Below are 8,881 nucleotides of genomic sequence, written 5' to 3' on the forward strand. Positions count from 1 at the left end.
CAAATGTTGTAGAAACTAGTGGTTTGGGCAGGTTTTCATTTGTTACTGAAATGGCAAATACTGTTTAGAAATCTGTGAACATGTAATCACCCCAACTGCTTCATTCACATAACCTGTGAGACTCAACTGGTAAAATCGTTGACTGAATGTCAAAATTAGGAACAGAGTCAATATGGTAGTCATAGGTATTTAAGGTTTTCTCTTTAAATGTCTTTCTCCCCACCATCCAAAACGGACAGCTAAATCCCAAAGGCATTTTTAACAAACAAAAATAGATGAGTGCTATTGGACAATTTAAAATGTCCGTATCTGTGTATAATTTCATTTGCCTTAATCTTGTGAGCTCACCCCACCTTTTCTCAGTTAGTAATGTATTTTAGCCTTAATTTTATTTTACTTAATTTTGAGAGTCACATCTTGGGCACAGTAAGGGCTCATTATATGTATGTTGATCCAATAAATGGATTTGAGGCATCATTTGAAGAAAAAAATCTCTACTGCCTCCCTCAAACCTTAGAGCATTTTGCTATAGTGTAATCCCTTTCAGGTGTTTTTGATGATTAATTGTGGAAAATCCTCCCTACTTTGAGAAAAAAAAAAAAAGGCCTAAACTTCCTAAATAGAAGCAGCCACACTTTTTAAGGATGCCTAAAGGAACTCACACGGCAACCAATATGGTGAATGTTTTGATGATTTTGACTTGGGAAAATGGGAAAACACTCTTCAAAATCAGTAGAGAGGTCTAAAATCATTGACAGGCTTTCAAAGGGTAATAAAGACTCAGAAAGCTATAAAAGCAGGTGATTTAGAAGAAGGGAAGTATTTGAGCACAGCTGGTATTTTAAAATCTGACATTATTTTCAGTTTTTATTTTAAATCTCAACCCTTAATTTGATTTAAGAAGGTCAGAGAGATGTGGGTTCCCTCCTCCCCCAGTGAATTAGGGTGACCCTGAAAATCAAGTTGGGAAACATTATCATTGTTTGACTTTCAGAAAGGGGGTGGAGTGTAAGTTACCTGAAACAGACAACAGAGAAATCCTTCATTTAAAAATTTCTAACAAAAGGAAGCAAAAATGCAAAGAAGAAAATAGATCCCAGCACCTTTCTTCTCTTTCTCTTGCAGGGGCTGTTCCTAAATGTTATTTGCATAGGCTGGTGTGAAGGCAGGGCTCATTAGTCTAGAAACCTCTACTCACTCTAGATGCACAAACACTTTAAATTTAAACGCTATACTGTATGTAAACTGAGGTGTGCATTTTTACCGCTTGTCAAAACAATCCTGAAATCCCATTTTCCTTTAATAAAGTATAGTTTTGTCCTCCAGATGTATGCTTGAATAAGATGTCATACTCTGTTTTTGTTCAGGATTGCACCCTGCTGATGTTCTTAGGCAGCAAGAAAATTACCTTATTGAAACATATTGCTGGTAGTGACTACAGTGCCAATTTTTGCATTGGTATTACACACATGACATATTCAGAGACCTTTGAGTAAGACTATGAATATCAAGTGATTGAAAAGATTATACAGGATTTTTTTTTTTAGCTTGGGGTATAAAAGGTTGCAGTTCTGGATGAGTGTCTTTCAGATCAATATAATTATGTCATAAAAACATGTAACAAAATAGTTACTTTGCAGCCTTTCACACTTGCCTGATTTCGAGCTGCTTTTCATTCAGAGTGGAATTGCCTTATTTTGATTTACAATTGTTGGAGGGTAGGTTAGGTTTTTATCTTTCGAAATTTCTCCCATATACACGGGCAGTCCTGTATAAACATTTAGTCAACGTGTGTGTGTGTGTGTGTAAAATAATCCTATTCATTCATGTTACTACAACGGGGTTTCTTCTTTATGGCAGCCAAAGTATGTAGATGGCATCAAACACATGCACACACCTAAAGAGGAAGGATATAGAAGATTAAATTGATGAATATAGATCTGGGATTTCTGGATATAAAAGTATTTGGAAGCAAAGGCGAGGGTATTAATAATTCATCATGGTTGTGTTGTGGTTTTTTTTTTATTCTGTATTTTTCCCTTAGATAAATTTAGTTATGCATGCACTGATTTTGTGACCCCATAGAGTGATCTCTCTGTGCCAAAAAACATCAGAGGCAACAGTTTGGCTGGCCCATTTGGCATGGCCTTGACAACTTAAAAAGCAAAGTAATGATGGTACTTCCCAGAGTGGCTTTAGAGAGAGATGGGATAAACCAAGTGGGTATCAGGATGCATCGAGGATATTCCTGTGTAAATTCATACAGGTTAAATCACAGAGGTTAAGAAGGAAAAATTGAAAATTATAACCGGTCCGTGAGCAAAGAAACCAAAGCTCAGACTCAATCAGTCAAAGGTTTTAGAGAACTTTGCTAGCAAAATCACCTCTAGAGAAGTCATTCTGTCTTCTAACAGGAGAATGGTTTTGTTGGCCCACTGAGGTAGTCCATGTGAATTGGGAATATGAAATCGTTTCATTATGAAACTAATGTGATTTTTACAATGCATGCCTAATCTCAACTTGTATATAGTTTATGGCCTTCTAAAAATATCTTACCTTCAGTGTAGATATTTTTATGTTTAACAGTAGACAAAAACAATCAGGAGCAATAGAGGTGTTTGTGAGAAGGGGGAAATAGAGTAGTGACTTGTCCTCACCTCATTGTGGAAGACTATTTACCCAAAACCCATGCACAAAAACTGAGTAAGAGCAGGTCATGTTTGGTTCTGCAAAATCAGTGAGGAAAAATGGGGACATAATAAATTAAAAATAGGAAAAATAAAAGAATAAATTTTCATCTCTGATCCCATGCCTTCAAGCATATAGTCCTTCCCTAAAACTCACATTGAATTAGTTTCATATACTTAGACATTGAAAAATAAAGAAAACCCACTTCAAATGAAACTCTAGTGACGTTAAATAAATGATTGAATCTTCACCTTCTTGGCCATGTTATTCTTTGGATCCTTCCAATTTTTAAAATATGCTCTTTTTTTAGTAGTCTGCTTTTCCCATCCTCCCCCAGCCCCAACCCAATCTCGCAGTCTCTCTCTATCTCTGTCTTTCCCTTTCCCTCTCTCCTGCTCCATCTCCCATTTTTTAGCCCTTTCTCTCTCATTACTGCTTTCTTGTTCTTTTTGTTGTATGTGTGTGTGTGTGTGTGTGTGTGTGTTTACCTGCTAGTACAGTTTTGACCTTTTGCTCCACCTGCATGGGAGATGAGACACAGTTAAAAAAAGAGAAATGCATAGAGCAATAGTGCTATTGAATAAAAAAGGACCAAGAAAAAAAAAAAAACCACTGTACAGGAATGACTGGAGCATGAGACAAGGCAGCCCCAAGAAATGTATTTGTGATGAAGATAAGAGAAACTTGATGGGGTTTTTTTCTTGTTTGTTTGTTTTTAACCAATCAACAGCTTAAATCTTCCTCTAAGTTTTACTATCTTTACTAGCTTCATATGCTAGTCTTTCTTATGTTCTCCTTATGTAACCCTCCCGCTGAAGGTAAGAGAGGAATAACACAACTCTAAGCAGTGTTCTCAAGCATCTCTTTCCTACTTCCCTTAATTCCAATTTCCCTGTCTTACATTTCTGTAGAACATCAGACTTTCTGCTCAAATGTTTCTTCTTTCTGTATGGAAAACAAATCTCCTGGGAGCTGTTACATAATGATCTGAGTTCTCCCATTTTCTCAAGAAGATGAAACATTGCTTTCCATGGACACAGTGAACCTGAACCTGGTGCACTTGTCTACCTAGAAAAGGAAGTGTGTTGTGATGCTGGAGGTGAAGCTGGACCTTTATTAAAAATTACTTTCACTTTTCCCCTTCTGCTCAGTATATAATAAATACTGTATCTATCACTCAATAAAAAATGAGGTTTCTTTGCTACACAAACATTAATCCAAAGAAAATCAAACACACTGGACAATTGAAATTTTCATTCACTAGAAAACAAACAAGTTTGCCCCTGGATTATAAATGCGGAAGTTACTCCTCTTATAAAAGTTGACCAATTCTTTGTGCTTATTCCCTTGTAAATGTGTACATCATGCTGTATTATCTACTTCTCATGTATTTATTATTCCATTCTATTGACTTTTTATAAATGAAAGCCCCTCCTTACTTCCTCTACTTTAAGGAGATCAATGTAGTACATAGCAATTCTATTGTATCCGTGTATTCATTTCCTTTATAAAGGTAAATCATTCTTGAACACTCACTCCCCCGTGAGAAGGTGGCTGTAGATTCATGGTGTTGCCTGAACTCCCTGAAAGAAACAGCGATTGTATCACTTCTTCCTTGGGTAAATGCTGGAATGCTTCCATGGCCCTATATAAACATGGCATGCAGGAAAGACTCTCTGTTCCTGTGTAAAGATACTTAAATAGCAATAGTATCAAGTACTCCTGTGTCCTCATTCCTTTTGGCAAATATGGGCCTGTCCCTTTCACTTCAAACTCTTATGATATGACATTCTTTTTGTTCATTTTGAATGATCAACTATGCTCACTCAGTCTCTCTCATCCCTGCTAAATTGTTAACTCTGCCAGTTCATTGCAAGACATGATCTGTCCATTCATGAATGATGGATTCAATCCATCGTATCTGCACCCACCCACCCACCATACTCATACAACTTCATCCTTATGTATAATAACCACGACTGCCTCCTTTCTGTTTTTAGGACTGGAACTTATATATGTTAGGGCCATAAATCACATGTGGGGACCAGCCATCTGTTTTTCTTCTAGCTAGTCCAGCCCCACTGCCTGGGCCCTCTGAAACTCCAACTGCAGAGCTTATCAGTACCCCAATCTTCGTTTGCTAGAACAAAAGGCTGCTCTGAAAACCTCAGCACACCTGTTCATACAGTAGACCGGGCACTTCGCTTTTGTCGCACTGTTCAGAACTTCAGAAGCCATGACTCCCTTAGTCTTCTGGGCCAGGGACACAGTGCAGAGAGGTCTCTCAGATTCAGTGCTGAGAGCATGGCAAGGTTGTCCCTGAACCCACAAAGAAGCAGATGGTTTTCAGAGAGGGAGAAGGGAAGTTAAATTCTGGCAGATCTGCAGCCAGTTATCTTGGGTCCCTGACTCAAGGTTGGCTAAACAGAGAAGCAGCCACCTTAGGGGGCTAAATATCATGTAAAGAGGAAAGAGAAAGCTAGTGAAGGGGAAGGAGTACGGCAGTATTTTCCAGTAAAAAATGCCTTTCAAAAGCCCCCTGCAACCCTTCCAAATAAAAGTGTTCTCCTACAAATCGACAAGGAAAGTTCAAGCACTGGGTCCTTCACAGTAGGAAACTGGTCACATGGGTAGCATAATGAAATTTTACTGCAAAATATCCTTTTTTCTTATTTGAAAAGACAAATTATTAGCATTTTTAAACAATTTCAATATGTTTAATGGCTGAAAGTTAAGCTCAAACTGTTCCGCTTACTGAATAAAGTGCTAGGTCTGTAAACAGGAATCTTAAGTTACCCCAAGAGTACACTCATTTTAAATTTTACTTGAAAGCGGGATGTACGTTTATTACAATTTCAAACAAAATGCTAATGCCATTAAACAAATGAGGTTTAGGCAAATTAACTGCATTTTAATATTCTGAAAGCCTATGATATAGGACATTGTGTTACGAAACATTGGCTAGAAGTATCAGTTGCAAGTGGGATTTTCATTGCTGTGAATCTCAGGAGAATATTTGTAATTAGTATCATTTGCCTAATACTTCAGGTTAATTAGAATATTTAATTGAATAGCTGTAATCTTCAGAGATGACTATATTATGATCAAATTAGTACCATCACAGCGCACGCTGATCACTGCCGCAGCCTGGCTCACTTCTGCTAGCTATTCAGCCCTCTGGAGCGTTCAGCAACATAAGAAAAAATCTGTTTCTTACACTTTTGAATTTTAATGATCCATTTGAACTCTGCCATCAACATTTAATTATTCTAGAAAAAAAAAAGTCCCAACCATGACTCCCATATGGCATGTTGGCAAATACACTTGCCCACATTGGAGTCTCTGCACCTCTCAGGCAGCTCTGGGAAGAGATTTAACACAATCTTTTTTTTTTTTTTTTGAATGCAAGGCCTTTTTTTTTTTTTAATAGTGTTTGCAAATACAGACCATATGAAGCTTCACAGAAGAGGTTACTAGGATACTATTGAAACACTATTAGGAACAGATGAATTGATTTTTAGAATGTTACAATGGGTTTAATCCTATAATGTCTACTACTGGACTTTTTGTATTGTATCCAGAAGGTTTGAAGGAGTCAGGTGCCTGTTCAGCTAAACCTTGTTAGTCAGTAATGCAGTTAATTGGGGGTGGGGGAGGAGGGGGCTGCGCATACTAAAACCTTCAGTCAAATCACAGATGTTGAGTTCCTGACCCTACCAGTTGTGGGGTTTCAATGTATATTATATATTATATAATACACAATATGAGTAGAATATGTTATATGTATATGTGTCTATATATATGTAAATATGTATTATATATACATATATAATATAATAAATATTTGGGGTAGAGGGTTAAACCTGGAATCTTAAAAGAGGGACAGAAAGTAATTTCACAAAGAGAAACATCCCTCCCCTAACATTCCCTTCTCTTCGGCCAACCCTTACTTGCATTCCGTCTCACTTGATGACACTGTATGAGTATATCATGGAAAAAAACTGTGAGGCGGAAGAGCTGTGCCACACTGGATATTGTTTATATGCAAGATGTTTCAAGACTCCAGAAAGCATGTTTTCCCACAGCTCACAAGGTGAGGTCAGTTTTACACAATAAGCCAAGTCGAAATTTTTGAAAAGATGTAGCATGATAATTGAAATGTTCTCCAGTGACAGACATATTCCTCAACTTCCTCTTTGTGAGTTGTTTACATCCTAAGTACAAAATATACCAGTTGAGAGTGGAGGAAGAGATAATTAGGAGGAAGAAGAGAGGTGGAAAATGTGGAATGAAGGGGTGGGGGAAGGGAAGGAGATTACCTACCATTTAATTAATCAATTTGTTGTTTTACACAGACAATTTGGATTTTCAGCCAGGAAGGCTTTGGCACCCTCCTTCCAATATGAGCATTCTAGGATTTCTAGAGGAGCACAAAATGATAAAGGTGAGCCTTTCCACGTAGATTGTAAACGATGCTGTGAAATCTACTACAAACAGAAAAGCTGACAAATGTGAAGTATTTTTAGCTATACCAGTAAATAAGAGTAACGGTGCTATTGTTCATGTATGGATGCCATTATGATTTGTTTCATGATAATGAAGTAACAAATATGATGGAATTAATTAAAAGATGATATGACAAATTATTGACAGTCATAAAACATGAAGGGCCTATGGAATAGTGAGAAGTAGAACTTGATGAGAACTGTTTCCTTTTTTTCAAAAACATATTGCACGCTTCCTTTCTATTTAGTAAAATTCTATCAAGTAGGAAAAATCATGCTTCCTAAACCAGGATTATGAAAATATGATAGTAGAAAATAGAAATGGGCAAATCTTTACTAAAGGAAGAAACAAAGTGAACTCTAATAAAATCTGGAGAAAAACACCCTCACTTATAAATGGTCTTATTTTAACTTGTAGTGGTATATACTTTTTAGTGATGAGAGGGAGAGAGAACTACGTTAATAACCTCTTTTGCTCAACCATCTCTCTGATTTCATTGAGAACTGCTGTGGCTTCTGACTGCTCACATTCCAGCCTTAAGGAAGTGCCAATTCCACTGGAGACGCTTGATTATAACCAATTTTATTTTCGAATCTCCTCCAAATAATGTTCTAAAATACGTTCTTAAGGAGTAATTTAAAAAGCACCTTGAGGATTCATTTTAATGGCTAGTACACTGCATAATTGCAGCTTTCTTGTAGGAAATCTTGAAAAATTGCTAATTACAGAAATAGACAGTGTGTGTCATGAGCACCCGCAACCCTATATTATTCATCTCTATAAATTTGTCCCTAAAATGGTTTTGTGCAAAGCCTCGGCCACTTTGCAAGAGCTGACGTTATATTTATATAGATATATATTGATGTATTCCTTTGGATCTATATATAATTTTTTTTTACTCTTTACAATTGGTGAGCATCTGTTGAAAGCCATTATAGGCAATCGCTAATCTTGAATAGCAGCACTGTGATGTACTGTCTCCTTCACAGAGGTGCTCCCCACACATGCAAAACTCTTCCAGAATTAAAAAAATCTGCTCCACTAATTGTGGAACAAATTTTCAACAGCCCTCTTTGAGAATCCAGCTCTAAGTATTCTCCCATCTATTAAACAGATGGCAGATAAGATTGTAAACATATTTGCTTCATATTGAATAGATAGTTTCTGGCATAATACTAATTAACAAATTAAATGACTGACTTTCTGCATCACATTAGAGTTAAAACCACTTTGTAAGTTTGTCTTTGGTAGTTATTTACTTTGACAATAGCATGCAGTGAAAAACTGTTAAATGTTTTTTTTTTCCCAGCAACATTATGCATTGAGTAGTTTTCTTTTTTAAAACTCCATATTTTATTATAATTCATTTGACTTTCATTACAGTCACTCATTACAAAATGTATGTGCATTTAATCCATTTCCAAGGGCTGCATATTTTCCCAGTTCCATTCAGTATCATTGTGATAATGTCTTGGGTCTAGGCAAGTATACATCAGAACAAGACATTGCTTTTCTTGTGTTCTCATATTTTCAGTGGGACGACTCTGGAAAGAGTACTCCTGACATAATATGGTGGCTGCTAAACATCTGCAGAGCGTTTCTGTTTAATTCTTCTTCTTCTTCTCCTTCTTCTTCTTCTCCTTCTTCTTCTTCTTCTTCTTCTTCTTCTTCTTCTTCTTCTTCTTCT

Source organism: Vombatus ursinus, unplaced genomic scaffold, assembly GCF_900497805.2.
Source record: "Vombatus ursinus unplaced genomic scaffold, bare-nosed wombat genome assembly UNPS02009573.1, whole genome shotgun sequence".
Lineage (NCBI taxonomy): Eukaryota > Metazoa > Chordata > Mammalia > Diprotodontia > Vombatidae > Vombatus > Vombatus ursinus.